Genomic DNA, 14058 nt, shown 5'->3' on the forward strand with positions numbered 1-14058 from the left:
CAGGTTCAGGGCAGTGTGGGAATGAATTTGCTTACCAGGAACACTATACAAATTGTTACCACATTTAATAAACCGTAGACTGCTTATTAAAACTCAGATTTGGATAAACTTACTAAATTGCATCTAAACCATGCCATAAAGGTGAAGCATGATGTGAAAAGAGGAGGTTTGATGGGATTGCCTGAAGAAGGTTTAATAATGGCCTGAGAGGCGGACAGAGCAATTTCATCATACCCTCTTGACTCTCCAGGAAATGAAATGTGTGTTGATTATAGAAGAGGAGATGGACCATCAATTTTCATGACTGGAAAAGGAATTTGAAGAGCCAGATGCATTTCTCACGAAGAAAGACTAATGTTGGAAATACACTCCAAACCTAGGGATGAGATACTACTGTGCTGGCTGTGTTATTAATAACCCATCAGAAGATGGAAAGTGAAATGTGTCAGAGGTAGTAATGGAACTGCTTCACTCACCCAGATATTGTCCTAGTAGTTTAAAAATATTCCCTCCAAATCCACAATACAATATATGACAGGCTGTTAGAAGGGGGATGTGCTAAAAAAATGTCATAGTTTGAGGATAAAGACCACAACTTTGCTGCCTATATGAAAGTCTTCTTGCGAGACCTTGGTTAAGTCTCATTCTTGCTAAAACCAAAGAAGAAGAGGAATCAAGGATGGAGACTCGACGTGTACTTCGAAAGGGACATTCACTACATGATGCTCTTCCGTGTACACTCAAGAGTAATATCAGAAGGAAAGACACATATGTTCCCGCTACTAGCAAAGGTATCAGAGTGGTTTGATGGAGGAAAAAGGGGGGCTAAGAGAGATGCTTGGGAAACCATAAAGGGGAACGCTCACGGATAGGTTACCCTGCCATGTATCACAGCAGCAGACGTCGCTGAGGGTGTGGGCCATCTTAAACCTAAATTAGCGGCAGCCAAGAGAGAACCAATGGCGTGAGGGACCTGGAAGTGATGTGGAGGACTCCTCTACACACAGACAGCAACTTTAAACACCCAAGAATGGATCTACAGTGAAAACGGGATGACAGTGAACTGCACATGGGAGGACAGGTGTGTAGCCACATCAGAGGCTCTGGCATCATACACTGAATACATTCTGTGGCCCTCATTCCGACCCTGGCGGGCGGGCATCGGAAGCACCGCCAACAGGCTGGCGGTGCTTCAGTGCCCATTCCGACCGCGGCTGTAAAGCCGCGGTCGGAAAACCGGATCCGGCGGTTTCCCGCCGGATTAGCCCCGGCTGGGCGAATCCTCCATGGCGGCGCTGCAAGCAGCGCCGCCATGGGGATTCCGACCCCCTTCCCGCCAGCCTGTTTCTGGTGGTTTTCACCGCCAGAAACAGGATGGCGGGAACGGGTGTCCTGGGGCCCCTGGGGGCCCCTGCACTGCCCATGCCACTGGCATGGGCAGTGCAGGGGCCCCCTAACAGGGCCCTAGTATGCTTTTCACTGTCTGCTTTGCAGACAGTGAAAAGCACGACGGGTGCAACTGCACACCTGCAACACCGCCGGCTCCATTTGGAGCCGGCTTCTGTGTTGCAGGTCCTTTCCCGCTGGGCCGGCGGGCGCTCCCTTGGCGGGCGCCCGCCGGCCCAGCGGGAAAGTCAGAATGGCCCCTGCGGTCTTTTGACCGCGGAGCGGCCAATTGGCGGTTCCCGCTTGGCGGGCGGCAACCGCCGCCCGCCAAACTTGGAATGAGGGCCTAAATGTGGTCTAAATACACTGGTGAAAAATAATTTACTTCATGACAGAGTGGGCTTAGGCCGATCTCCTGTAATATTAATGGATTGAAAAGCTAAGTGTCCGTCAGATGTTGAAAAGGCATAGCCCAGATGCGGTATTCTTCCAGGAAAGTCATCTCTTGGGCTCAAGCTGTCTTATTACATGGTTAAGGAGAGACAAAGAAAGCCAATGTGTGGGGGAACTAAGGTCCCTGTCAGTAGTATGGTTTGAAGAAATGCCAACATTGCCCAAACCTTTGCCGATTGCTTCTGATCTACATACCCCTCGCATTTGCACAAATCACTCTGACCAGGAGGCATTCCAGTCAGGCTTGCCACTGCCTAGTCTCTCAGCAGAGAAAAGAGATATACCGTAGTTGGAGATTTCTGGTGAGAAAGTTGCAGATGGCATAAGTGGCAGGAAAGACCCCAGGAACCAATAGAGTGGTGGTAGAGCTCTGCAAGAAAATGGCTAGCAAACTGACTGAGCACCTCATGCCAATGTTCTAGGGGGCAAGGGATGCCTACCGTATGAACTCTGCATTACTACAGCCATAGTTAACAAAAAAGTGGGAATTCCAGATACGATCGGTCATCATACAAGCCTATGGGGGTTATTACAACTTTGGAGGAGGTGTTAATCCGTCCCAAAAGTGACGGTAAAGTGACGGATATACCACCAGCCGTATTACGAGTTCCATAGGATATAATGGACTCGTAATACGGCTGGTGGTATATCCGTCACTTTACCGTCACTTTTGGGACGGATTAACACCACCTCCAAAGTTGTAATAACCCCCTATATCTCTTCTAAATGCTGAGAATAGTAGCCAAAATACTGGCCACCCTCATGGGCTGAATCGTCGGTTTCCTCATGCATCCTCACCAGTTGGAATTCATGCTCCGTCAAAGTATGAGACTAAGGGCCTGATTTAGATATTGGCAGATGGGTTATTCCATTACAACGGTGACGGATATCCCATCTGCCGAAATCTAAATCCCATAGGAAATAATGGGATTTAGATTTCAGCGGACGTTGTGACAGAGTAACCCATACACCAACATCTAAGTATATATATATATATATATATATATATATATATATATATATATATATATATGTGTGTGTGTGTGTGTGTGTGTGTGTGGTTAGGTATGCAAAATCTAGACTTACTTACCTGTCGATATTTTTTTTCACCATTTGCTCCTCAATACTGTGTCCCATCGATATTCTGGGATGATAATGAGTATGCACACCTCTTGTTGGAATTAGACTGGGAGAATGGGATACCTGTAAGCAAAGGTTTTGTTGGAGCTGAAAGAGGGGAAGAAGAACAGCGATTGCTGTTCATTGTGATTTGGCTGGTGTATGATTTCACTTGTATGTTTGTTGCTGCATCGATCAATCCACTAAATACTTTTCACTGTTCCCTGAGCGCTCCAAAGAGAGGATGGGGATGTGGTGAAATGGCCTGAGCTGCTGACTTTAGAGATGGGGAACCAGGTTCGAGTCTTGGCAGTGGATTCTGGGCAAATCACTTAATATTTCACTGCCTTGAGTCCCTAACATGTGATTCACTGCACTTTACAAATCCAGAGTTTATTTATGAGCTTGGGTATATCATCACTAGGTTTGTGTCTTGTGCAGAGGTTACAGTGGCATTGTGCAAATGCAATCATAGGGCTATGGACTGGACTAAAACTAGGGCTGACTAGGGCTTTTCCTGGTAACCCAGCGTTGCAATTCACCAGGTACCTCACTGTACTAGGGCAGCCTTTTCACACTCCTAAAATGGCACGTCTAACAAACCATGCCCCTCCTTCATTCAAAGTTGGTTTAATTTAAACTGGTTTTCAGGGAAAGGGAGTATGAACGGTGGGTCAAACGCTGCTTCTTCTGCTCCTGGGTGGCAGATCTACGGCATGCTGGTGGCGGACATGGAGGAAAGATGTTTTTAAATAATGGTTTCATCCATCTATGCCAACCTTTTTGTACTTCCAGGCTGTTCTTATTCCTTTGTGCTGTTACCTGTTTGCTTTATAATGCCTTTCTGCAAGGTTTGAGTGATGCCCACTTTTATAACTCCTTTAGCAAAGTATGGTCTCCTTCATATCAACTCTCTCAGGTCATGTATCTGTTAATCTTCTGACCGCGTAAGCGCTTTACAAATGACAAGCACTACTGCTGCGACAATTACTACAAGCACTTCTAATGCACAATTATTACTAGTGTGACTACTACTACTAATAATAACAACAGTATTAACACTACCAATTACAGTACTACTGCTACATAATAATATTAATCATCATCACCACCATCATCATCACCATCACAATAGTAATAATAATAATAAACAACAATGATAATATTAACTTTGTTGCGCTTGTTACATTTCTGGGAGCAAGATGCCACCTTACTGAATCTGCAGTGTGGCCTTGCCGCAGCTCAACCCTCCCACACTATGGGTTCTGCAGCCTTCTGAAGACGCCACTTATGGAGAAAGCGCATTCGTTTAACACATGTAAACAATAGGCACTGGCATAATGCAACTGACATGATGTAACACAGGGGACTTACCACAAAGAGTCTGGACCTGAAGTTATTGCAATAGGTCAGTGGTTGATCTCCTCATCGAGGGGCACAGACAGAAACATGCCTGGAAATTAAACAGACCACAGACCATCAATCCTTCCAATGTCCTACTGATTTTATCACCATTTAATCTCCAATTTTGTTCCATGTTTACTCTCTTTTGAATATGGCTCCACAGGGTACAATTTAGAGGCCCTCATTTCCATCCATCCACAAAGCCGCCTTAACTTTTTTTTAAACATCTCATGTGTTTGGAAGGTAAATATCATGGTCGCAATTTATCTAGTGACGGTTCGGCAATCACACACTAACTCACTATGTTTTTCCCAGGTCCATGCTTATTCCTTGTAAACCACCAGGGAGCAAGGGAGTAAATAATCCAAAACCATTATTCTTATTTTTGGGCTCTTTAGGTGACTTCAGAAAATTAAAACACACTGTCTACCAGATTACTTTGGTTAGGCTTTGCCGTCATTGCATGTTTATTTCATGAGTAATATCATTAGTTTTCATAAAAGGTTCCGGTATGACAATTGTGAGGAATTGGGTTGTTGGCTGAGGAGGGTGTGAGCCCTCCTCAAGCAACAGCCACAATCCCAGTCAGGGTGAACCACGAACAGTCACTAAATTAACCTGTGCTAATCATCTGGTAGCTGTGCATAAAAGCAGTCAGGCTTAATTTAGAAATGATACACCACAAGAAACATTCCACACCAATGTTAATCAATTATTTTACACCAAAAAAACAAAAATCCAATCACTAGAACCAGGGATATGAAATTTTAAAGATCTTAGGTAAGTATATAGCCTAAAAGCACCAAGTGCCACTCGCGGTTTTCTGGTCGTGTGAGATCGGACTGAAAGTCACAAGTATTAGCCAACTGTGATGGAGCACAGATCTGATACAAGGACCAGGTTAGTCCCGCTGAAATGTTAATTTCTAAAGTCCAGCACAAAGAGTACAGTTTGTGGTGGAGGAGGCCGTGAAGAGCAGGAATAGTGTTGCAGATGGTCATCGCTGTAGCGCGAAGAGCAGGCCAGGTGTTGTGGACAGTCATCACTGTAGCGTATAGATCCTTTCGGACGTCACGGACGGTCAGTGGTGCTGATTCGTGTTCGAGGTCACCACGGGCTGTCAATGCTGTAGTGCAGATGTCATTTTGCCGGTCCCCACTGGTGGTCGCTGTAGCGCAAAGAGTAGGGTTCACCGGAGCTTCACGATGGCAGTTGGCACAGCAGCAAAGTCTTGGAGTGAACGGGCCGGTTCGCAGTTGCAAAGAGCTGAAAACTTCAGGATTTCCTCTTTTTTTCAAGGAGGAGTTCAACTGATGCCACACCACAGGTCCAGGATCCGAGGGACACCTCGTGGGGATTAGGAACACACTCCAGCAGAGACCAGCAGGGCTCAGGCAGCTCCAGCTGCAGGTCCAGGCAGCCTTTCAGCTGGACAGATGCAGGAATGCCTCTGGAGCTTGTTATGTCCCTATAGCTCAGGATAGGAGTTCAGTTAGCAGACCCTTGAAATCACTTCAGCCTAGAAAGAAGGGTGCAGGGACACTCTTCCTTTTCAGCTAGTAGGGTAGGCCTCAAGCAGCAGGACAGCAGGGCATCCTTATTCTGTAGTATTCACAGGTCCAAGTGTATACTGAAGAGCGGCCTGATAGTCTGCTTTTTATAACTGGTACCCACTTTGAAGTGGGAGAAGGTTCTGGAGTTTCCCCCTACAGAGGTGTCTGGGATTTCCTGCTTCCCTGCCCTGGTCACAGTCTGTCTGAGGGCACAATGTGTTAGTGTGAAATTCTTTGTATGTGAGCTGAGCTAGTGCCTTTGAAGTGCAAGTGTGGTAGGTGACAGCTCGTCCCCTCCATCCTCTCCATCCTGCCAGTGATGGCCCATCCTGCCAACACCCAGACCCTCTATTGTGATGCTGCTTGGAAGGAATACACAAAGGCAACTGCCAACTACACCTAGTCATGTGACCCAGGAAACAGGTTGCAGGAACCAAAAGGTTGGGACAAGAAAATACCAAATGTCTAAAAGTGGTATTTTCAGAATCATGACTTAAAACCCAACGTTATCGTTGAAGAAGGCTTTATATTACAGTTCCTCAGACACCAAACATGACTTTCCTAATTGTTCCCAATCAAAAGACTCACGTATTAAATGTAATAAGGTAATCTAATGGTATCTTATTAGAGCAGTAGGCCTTGCAATAGCTAAAAACGAATTTAGGAGTTTTTTACTACCAGGACATGTAAAACGTAAATGTACATGCCACCTTTTTAATACAATGTACCTTGCACTAAGGGCTCTTTAGAGCCTACCCTGGTGGGGGATCTTATATGTATTAAAAAGGAAGGTTTAGACCAGGTAAAAAGTGTATCTTGCCAGATCAAAAAGGCCATTTAAAACTGCACACCTAATGGCTACAATGGCAGGGCCTGAGACATGTTCAAAAAGGCTACTTAAGTGGACGGGACAATAAGTGCTGCAGGCCCACTAGCAGTAGTACATTTACAGGCCATGGGTACATGTAGTACGACTTTACTAGGAACTTACATGTAAATTAAATGTCCCGATTCGTTCTTAGCCCATTTTACTATGTTTAAAAGGGAGAGCTCAAGCACTTTAGCAGTGGTTAGCACTGGTAAAGTGTGTTGAGTCCTAAGGTGAACAAAAACAATTTCAGCAAAGATAGGAAGAGTAAGGCAAAATGTCTGAAGAAGACCACCCTGAGGCTCACAGAGATAACAATGTGCATACAAATATCATGCAAGATTCGTGCATGCTTTTCTCATTAATTGCCACTGCCAGAATTCCACTGTGTCCTGCACTGTCCCTTGTCTGTACCTTGCCTGGAGTCCTCACTAGCACTTTTAACCCCTTGATCAGAGGTATGACTGCAGCTATGATGGCCTGCTTGTGTCACATCCAGTGGCAGGAAATTGTCACTTCTGTCATCCAGGTGTGCTAATCCTCATGCCTGGCAAAGTTCAGAAACTTCATCCCCTGTAACAAAGACAAAGGTTCCTGACCCAAAGTTTCAATTTTTCCCACCCCTAAACTAGTTCATACCTCTCACAATGATTCATAGTGCTGATAAATTGTCTTTTTTTACAATATATTTTGGAAAACTGAGCTATGAAGAGAGCATCAGTTGTGTATATTTTTGTGCCAGCTTGTGATGCCAAATATTAGTTGTAACAGCCCAAGCGGCATTTGTACAATGTATTTTTTTAAGACAATTTGTGTTTAGCGATTGGGTACTGGGAAGGGGCGTATTTAGGGCATCCCTTTCAAATACAGAATTATAGTGGTATGTATGAATGTTTTGTGACAACCAAATTATGGTTGCAAAACATTAATTTTATATCAACACCTCAAAGGACCTCATCCCTTTGTGAATGTCACTCTAGTCAGGATAAGGGAGATATCTGCTCAGATAACCCCTGCTCACCCCCTTGGTAGCTTGGCACGAGCAGTCAGGCTTGTGTCAGAAGCAATGTGTAAAGCATTTCCAATTAACATACAGTAATAAGTGAAAACACTACAAAAGGACACCACACCAGTTTTAGAAAAATAGCCACTATTTATCTGTGTAAAACAAGACCAAAACGAGAAAAATCCAACATACAGTGCTAAAGATATGAATTTTGTAAGGTTTAACTTAAAAATACAGTTCCTTGAAGTCGATAGCTCCACCTGGGGCTATCACGGCGTCGTGATCAACAAAACCAACAGTTCAGGCCGGCCACAGCATCGTGGGCCAGCTACGGTGTCAAGAAGACCTGCAAACACTGGATTTGCAGGGCATCGTGGTGCTCGCTGTGAAGAGAGCGGCGTCACTGGTGTCGTAGTGTCTGTTCCGGAGTTGGTGCGGTAGTCGTCGGGCCCTAGAAGTTCACATGCGTTGTGGATCGAACTCTGGGCTGATGAAGTCAAGTGTGCTGGCGTGGATGGCGTCTGGGCTGCGTTGCAAATCGGGACTATGTGATGTGCGGTGCCCACAGGTCAGGCAGCAGCTCGGTGATGGCATCCAGAGGCATCAGTGAGACCAGGGCTGCGGTGTGAAGCAGGGGGGTGCGACGTGCGGTGTCCACAGGTCACAGTGCAGACAGCGGTGCCATCTTTGCTGAAGCGCTGTCGTAAGTACGCCCAAGCCAGCGGTGCGGGATGGGACAGCACGGTGCTTCGTGACCCACACGAGCAGTGTCCACAAAAACACTGCTGATCAACAAAACCAACAGTTCAGGCCAGCCGCGGTATCGCGGACCAGCTACGGTGTCGGGAAGACCCGCAAACAGTACCTTGGAATTGCAGGGCTTCGTGATCCTCGCTGTGCACTCCGAAGAGCGGCGTCACTGGTGTCGCAGTGTCTGTTCCGGAGTCGGTGTGGTAGTCGTCGGGCCCTTGAAGTTCACGTGCGTTGCAGATCGGATTCCGGGCTGATGAAGTCAAGTGTGCCGCCGTGGATGGCGTCGGAGCTGCGGTGCACAGTGGGACGATGCGATGTGTGGTGCCCACAGGTCACGGTTCAGGCAGTGGCTCAGTGATGGCATCCAGCGGCGTCGGAGAGACCAGGGATGCGGTGTGAAGCAGGGCGGTGCGACGTGCGGTGTCCACAGGTCACGTGCAGGCAGCAGCGTCTTCTTTGCTGAAGCGCTGTCGTCGGTAGGCCCACACGAGCAGTGTCCACAGGCCACGGTGCAGGCAGGATGCCTGGTGACGACATGAGAGTCGATGATGCTGGCATCGGTAGACCGGGGGTGCGGTGCGTGACGGGATGGTGCTTCGTGTACCTCACGAGCGATGTTCACAGGCCATGGTGCAGGCAGCAGCGCCGGTGTCAGCAGGAGCGGCGTTGCAGGGGATTCTCAGGCTGTGGTGTGAGCAGCGAATACCGGAGTGCGTGGCCCACAGGTCGCGGTGCGGCAGCAGCTCAGTGAAGTCGTCCGATGACGGCGTCGGTGAGACCAGGGTCGCAGTGTGATGCGGGGCAATGCAACTCCGTGCGGCGTCGGCAGGTCACGGTGCAGGCCAGCAGCGTCGTTGGAAGCATCACGGTGGTTTCTCCTCTTGAACAGCACAAAACACACAGTTCCCAGTGCTGCAGGTCGAGGAAACTGAAGTCTTTGGTGTCCCTGAGACTTCCTACAGGGGGCAAGCTCTCCTCCAAGCCCTTGGAGAACTTTCTCAAGCAGGACACACAGCAGAGTTCATCCTTTGCACGCCTTTCAGGCAGAAGCAGCAAATGCAGGCCAGTCCAGCAAAGCAACACGGCACAGGGACAATACGGCTCCTCCAGCTCTTCTCCTTGCAGAGGTTCATCTTGATTCCAGAAAGATTCTATAAGTTTGGCGTTTGGGGTCTTCTTCGTATACTCTTTTCTGCCTTTGAAGTTGGCAAACTTCACAGCAAAGTCTCAAGTGTTTGACAGGTCCTTTGTTGTCCATGCCGGGCCCCAGACACACACCAGGGGATCAGAGACTGCATTGTTTTAGGGCAGGCACAGTCCTTTCAGGTGTGAATGACAACTCCTCCCTCCCCTCTAGCTGAGATGGCTCATCAGGATATGCATGCTACACCCCCACCCCCTTTGTGTCACTGTCTAGAGAGGTGCAAAATAGCCAAACTGTCAAACTGACCCAGACAGACAATCCACAAACAGGCAGAGTCCCAGAAGGTTTAAGCAAGAAAATGCCTACTTTCTAAAAGTGGCATTTTCAAACAGACAATTAAAAAAACAACTTCACTAAAAGATGTATTTTTAAATTGTGAGTTCAGAGACCCTAAACTCCACATTTTTATCTGCTCTCAAAGGGAATCTGTGCTTTAAGGATATTTAAAGGCAGCCCCCATGTTAACCTATGAGAGTGATAGGCCTTGCACAGTGAAAACCGAATTTGGCAGTATTTCACTGTTAGGCCATATAAAACACACTAGTATATGTCCTACCTTAAACATACACTGCACCCTGCCCCTGGGGCTACCTAGGGCCTACTTTAGGGGTGCCTGACATGTAGTAAAAGGGAAGGTTTAGGCCTGGCAAGTGGGTACACTTGCCAAGTCGAATTGGCAGTTTAAAACTGTACACACAGACACTGCAGTGGCAAGTCTGAGCCATGTTTACAGGGCTACTAATGTGGGTGACACAACCAGTGCGGCAGGCCCACTAGTAGCATTTGACTTACAGGCCCTGGGCACCTACAGCGCACTTTACTGGGGACCTCCAGTAAATCAAATATGCCAATCATGGATAAACCAATCAACAGTACAATTTACCTAGGGAGCACTTGCACTTTAGCACTGATTAGCAGTGGTAAAGAGTGCAGAGACAATAAACTAGCAAAAGCAGACCTGAAAAAATAGGAGGAAGAGGGCAACAAATTTGGGGATAACCCTGCAAAAAGGGCCATTTCCAACAAGGCCCAACAAAGGATCTGCGGTGCTTCTTGAGGACCTAAAAACAGTAAGGGTGCTACCCTACTCCACACCTAAATTTTCATGTTTGGTAAAGGTGTTGCCCTTGAAAATCATACCTGGTGTTATGACTAAATGATTGCCCAACCCTTTGGATCAATCAGATATGCCCCAGAGGTCAGAGGTCAGCGCACAGCTGCTAAGTGATAACAGCGCAGTGCACGCGACCGACCTACCCTCCTCTGCTCGATCAGGATGATCAGTTTTTCATTCCTGCAAGGTCTATATCTCCTGTAGGTTAACAATGGGATTGCCTTAAAACATCTTTTGAGTGTAATTTCCAATTGGGAAAAGATAGAAATTTGGACTTTGGTATCTCTGGACTCACAATTAAAAATCATAACATATGGTGTTGTCCGATTTTAAGTTGTAAGTCTGAAAATGCCACTTTTAGAAAGTTGCATTTTCTTACTTTAACCATTCTGTGCCTCTGCCTTTCTCTGAATACACATCTGGGGTGAGTGGCAGCTGGGCTTTGTGCATTCTCGCTAGACAGTCACACACAAAGGGAGCTGCGGTGTGGCATTTGCATCCTGATTGCCCATCACCAGGCTGATGGGCCTTGCTGGACTAGATGGGAGGAAGGTGCTGACACTTACACCTGAATAGGGCTGTGCCTCTCCTGACCAAAAGGGCTGCCTAACCCCCTGTAAAGTGTCTGGGGCCAGGGAAGGAAGGGCAGGGACCCTGTGCACTTGAAGGCCTCATTTTGAAGTCTTCCCCACTTCAAAGGCTCAGATGGGTATAAGAACTGGACCTCAAACCCCACCAAAGCAGAAGTTAGCTGGAACCAAGGACATTCTGCCAGGAAGAAGGTTGTTCTGCTGCAATAAGGACTGAAAGTTTGCTAACTCCTATGCCGTGTTGGCCTGCTGCCTGCTGATTCCTGTGCTGTAGGAGGGTAAGCAATTTTGCTATCTGCGTTGCTGTGTTGGCCTGCTGCCTACTGCTTCTTGCCTGGGAGTGAGAAGGCCTGGACCTCGTGTCTACATCTTGGAATTCAATTTCTCCAAAGGCTTGCTGGCTTGCCCTCTGTTCTTGAAGCCTTGGGGCCAATAAAAACTTCCTGCAACTCTGCTCCTGCTGGTGGAATCTGCCATATGTGAGTCCTACCCTTGCCTGAGGGGCCATTCCAGTCCTGGGTCTTAGAAGAGGGTTTGCAGCTATTTCTCTTAAAAAATCAGCGCAAGCGAGCCACCGTGCCACTGTGAACAGATGCAGTGCCCTCCGATGCATGGCTTATTCAACGCCGACACGGGACCTGACTGCGAGGTTTGATGACGTTGCAATGCAGATCCAAAGACATTGCTGCACGACTCAACGACGACATATTGCATAAACAGAGGTCGACCTGACTGTGAGGCCCGACACCAATGAATCGACCTGACTGTGTGGATTGGAATCGACACATCACCTTCAAATCACTCCTCGACATTGATGATTGCCCCATCTAAGGTACTTTTTCAGCAGGCTCTGCGTGAGCCCTGTAGCCGGCCTGCCCTCTATCTTGGTCGGCATGAACTTTGGATTTCAACCATTTTTTGCATGACCTCAAGTAACCTTTTAGCACTATTGATTTCTAAGCACTGTTTTTAGATTTAACCTTTAAAAGTCATATCTCGAATTCTACTTACTGGATTTTTGTTGTTTTGGTCCTGTTTTACTCAGATAAATATTCTCTGTTTTTCTAAACTGATATGGAGTCTTTTTGTGGTGTTTTCGCTGTGTTAATTATAATTTATGTTTTGTACAAATACTTTACATATTGCCTCTTAAGTTAAGCCTGAGTGCTTTGTGCCAAGCTGCCACATGGTGAGCACAGGTTAATTTAGGTTGCGTATCTCACTTACCCTGACTAGGATTGTGGTCCCTACTTGGACAGGGAGCATTCCTCTGCCATCTAGAGACCCAATTTCTAGCAATGTCACTTCCACTACTCCTGGTTTTGTGGTGAATTGACTTTCCTGTTATGAGCTGGCTATGTAACAGCTAATATTCAGATCATTTGTAGTCAACTTTTACATCAACAGTGAGAGTAGACCTAAACATTTCCTCCAACAGTAGCCAACTCCTTTTTGTGAACCCTGAACAAAGTACACCCATCTAATGCCTTCACCGGTATGCTATTATGAAACACTAGATCTGTCTGAAGATACTCCTAATGGCATTCTAGAATACCTGGAACTCAGACTAACCAAGTTCCCAGTTAATCTGCCTCCTACCACAAGCCCTAAATGGCAGCTCATGAAGGCTGACAAATGCTAGACCTTCACCAACTAAATCCTCAAGGGTGAGTGCTAGAAAGATGCTGGTACAAAATAAAACTACCTTCAAATCGCATGACTAGCTGCTCCCAATCCAGAGGTGTTAAATCGACTTGTATCAGGGTAAAGAAGAACACTTCCAGGACTGAACTACTGAATCTTTAAACTCTCTCACCTGTAGTCAAACAGCTGCCTAAGTGACTTTGGTGGTCATTCCAACCCTGGCGGTCCATGACCGCCGGGTTGGAGGACCGCGGGAGCACCGCCGACAGGCCGGCGGTGCTCCAATGGGCATTCCGACCGCGGCGGTAAAGCCGCGGTCGGACCGGCAACACTGGCGGTCACCCGCCAGTGTACCGCCGCCCATTGGAATCCTCCAAGGCGGCGCAGCTAGCTGCGCCGCCGAGGGGATTCCGACCCCCCCTACTGCCATCCAGTTCCCGGCGGTCCGCCCGCCGGGAACCGGATGGCGGTAGGGGGGGTCGCGGGGCCCCTGGGGGCCCCTGCAGTGCCCATGCCACTGGCATGGGCACTGCAGGGGCCCCCATAAGAGGGCCCCTAAATGTATTTCACTGTCTGCTGCGCAGACAGTGAAATACGCGACGGGTGCAACTGCACCCGTCGCACAGCTTTCACTCCGCCGGCTCGATTCCGAGCCGGCTTCATCGTGGAAGCCTCTTTCCCGCTGGGCTGGCGGGCGGCCTGAAGGCGGCCGCCCGCCAGCCCAGCGGGAATGTCAGAATTACCGCCGCGGTCTTTCGACTGCGGAACGGTAACCTGACGGCGGGACTTTGGCGGGCGGCCTCCGCCGCCCGCCAAGGTCAGAATGAGGGCCTTTGTGTTGTCCTTCAGGCAATGAAAGGGATGTGAGAATCACTGGGTAACAATAGCCCCCGCAGCCCCATCCCCTGTGCGGGGGCGAGCTTCAGAGGGCCACATTAGCACAGTACACTGTGCACAGCTGGTG

The 14058-nt window shown here is 47.9% G+C and overlaps 1 protein-coding gene across 1 annotated transcript in view; it reads right to left on the reverse strand.

Moving 5' to 3' along the window:
* GPR20 (G protein-coupled receptor 20) overlaps positions 1-14058 on the reverse strand; it is a 177394-nt gene that overhangs the window by 74571 nt on the left and 88765 nt on the right. Inside the window, exon 2 of the mRNA XM_069219012.1 lies at positions 4333-4411. The gene's annotated coding sequence lies outside the window, so the exon portion shown is untranslated. The remainder of the gene's footprint in view (positions 1-4332; positions 4412-14058) is intronic.

The sequence above is a fragment of the Pleurodeles waltl genome, chromosome 2_2 (assembly GCF_031143425.1).
Source record: "Pleurodeles waltl isolate 20211129_DDA chromosome 2_2, aPleWal1.hap1.20221129, whole genome shotgun sequence".
NCBI classification, from domain to species: domain Eukaryota; kingdom Metazoa; phylum Chordata; class Amphibia; order Caudata; family Salamandridae; genus Pleurodeles; species Pleurodeles waltl.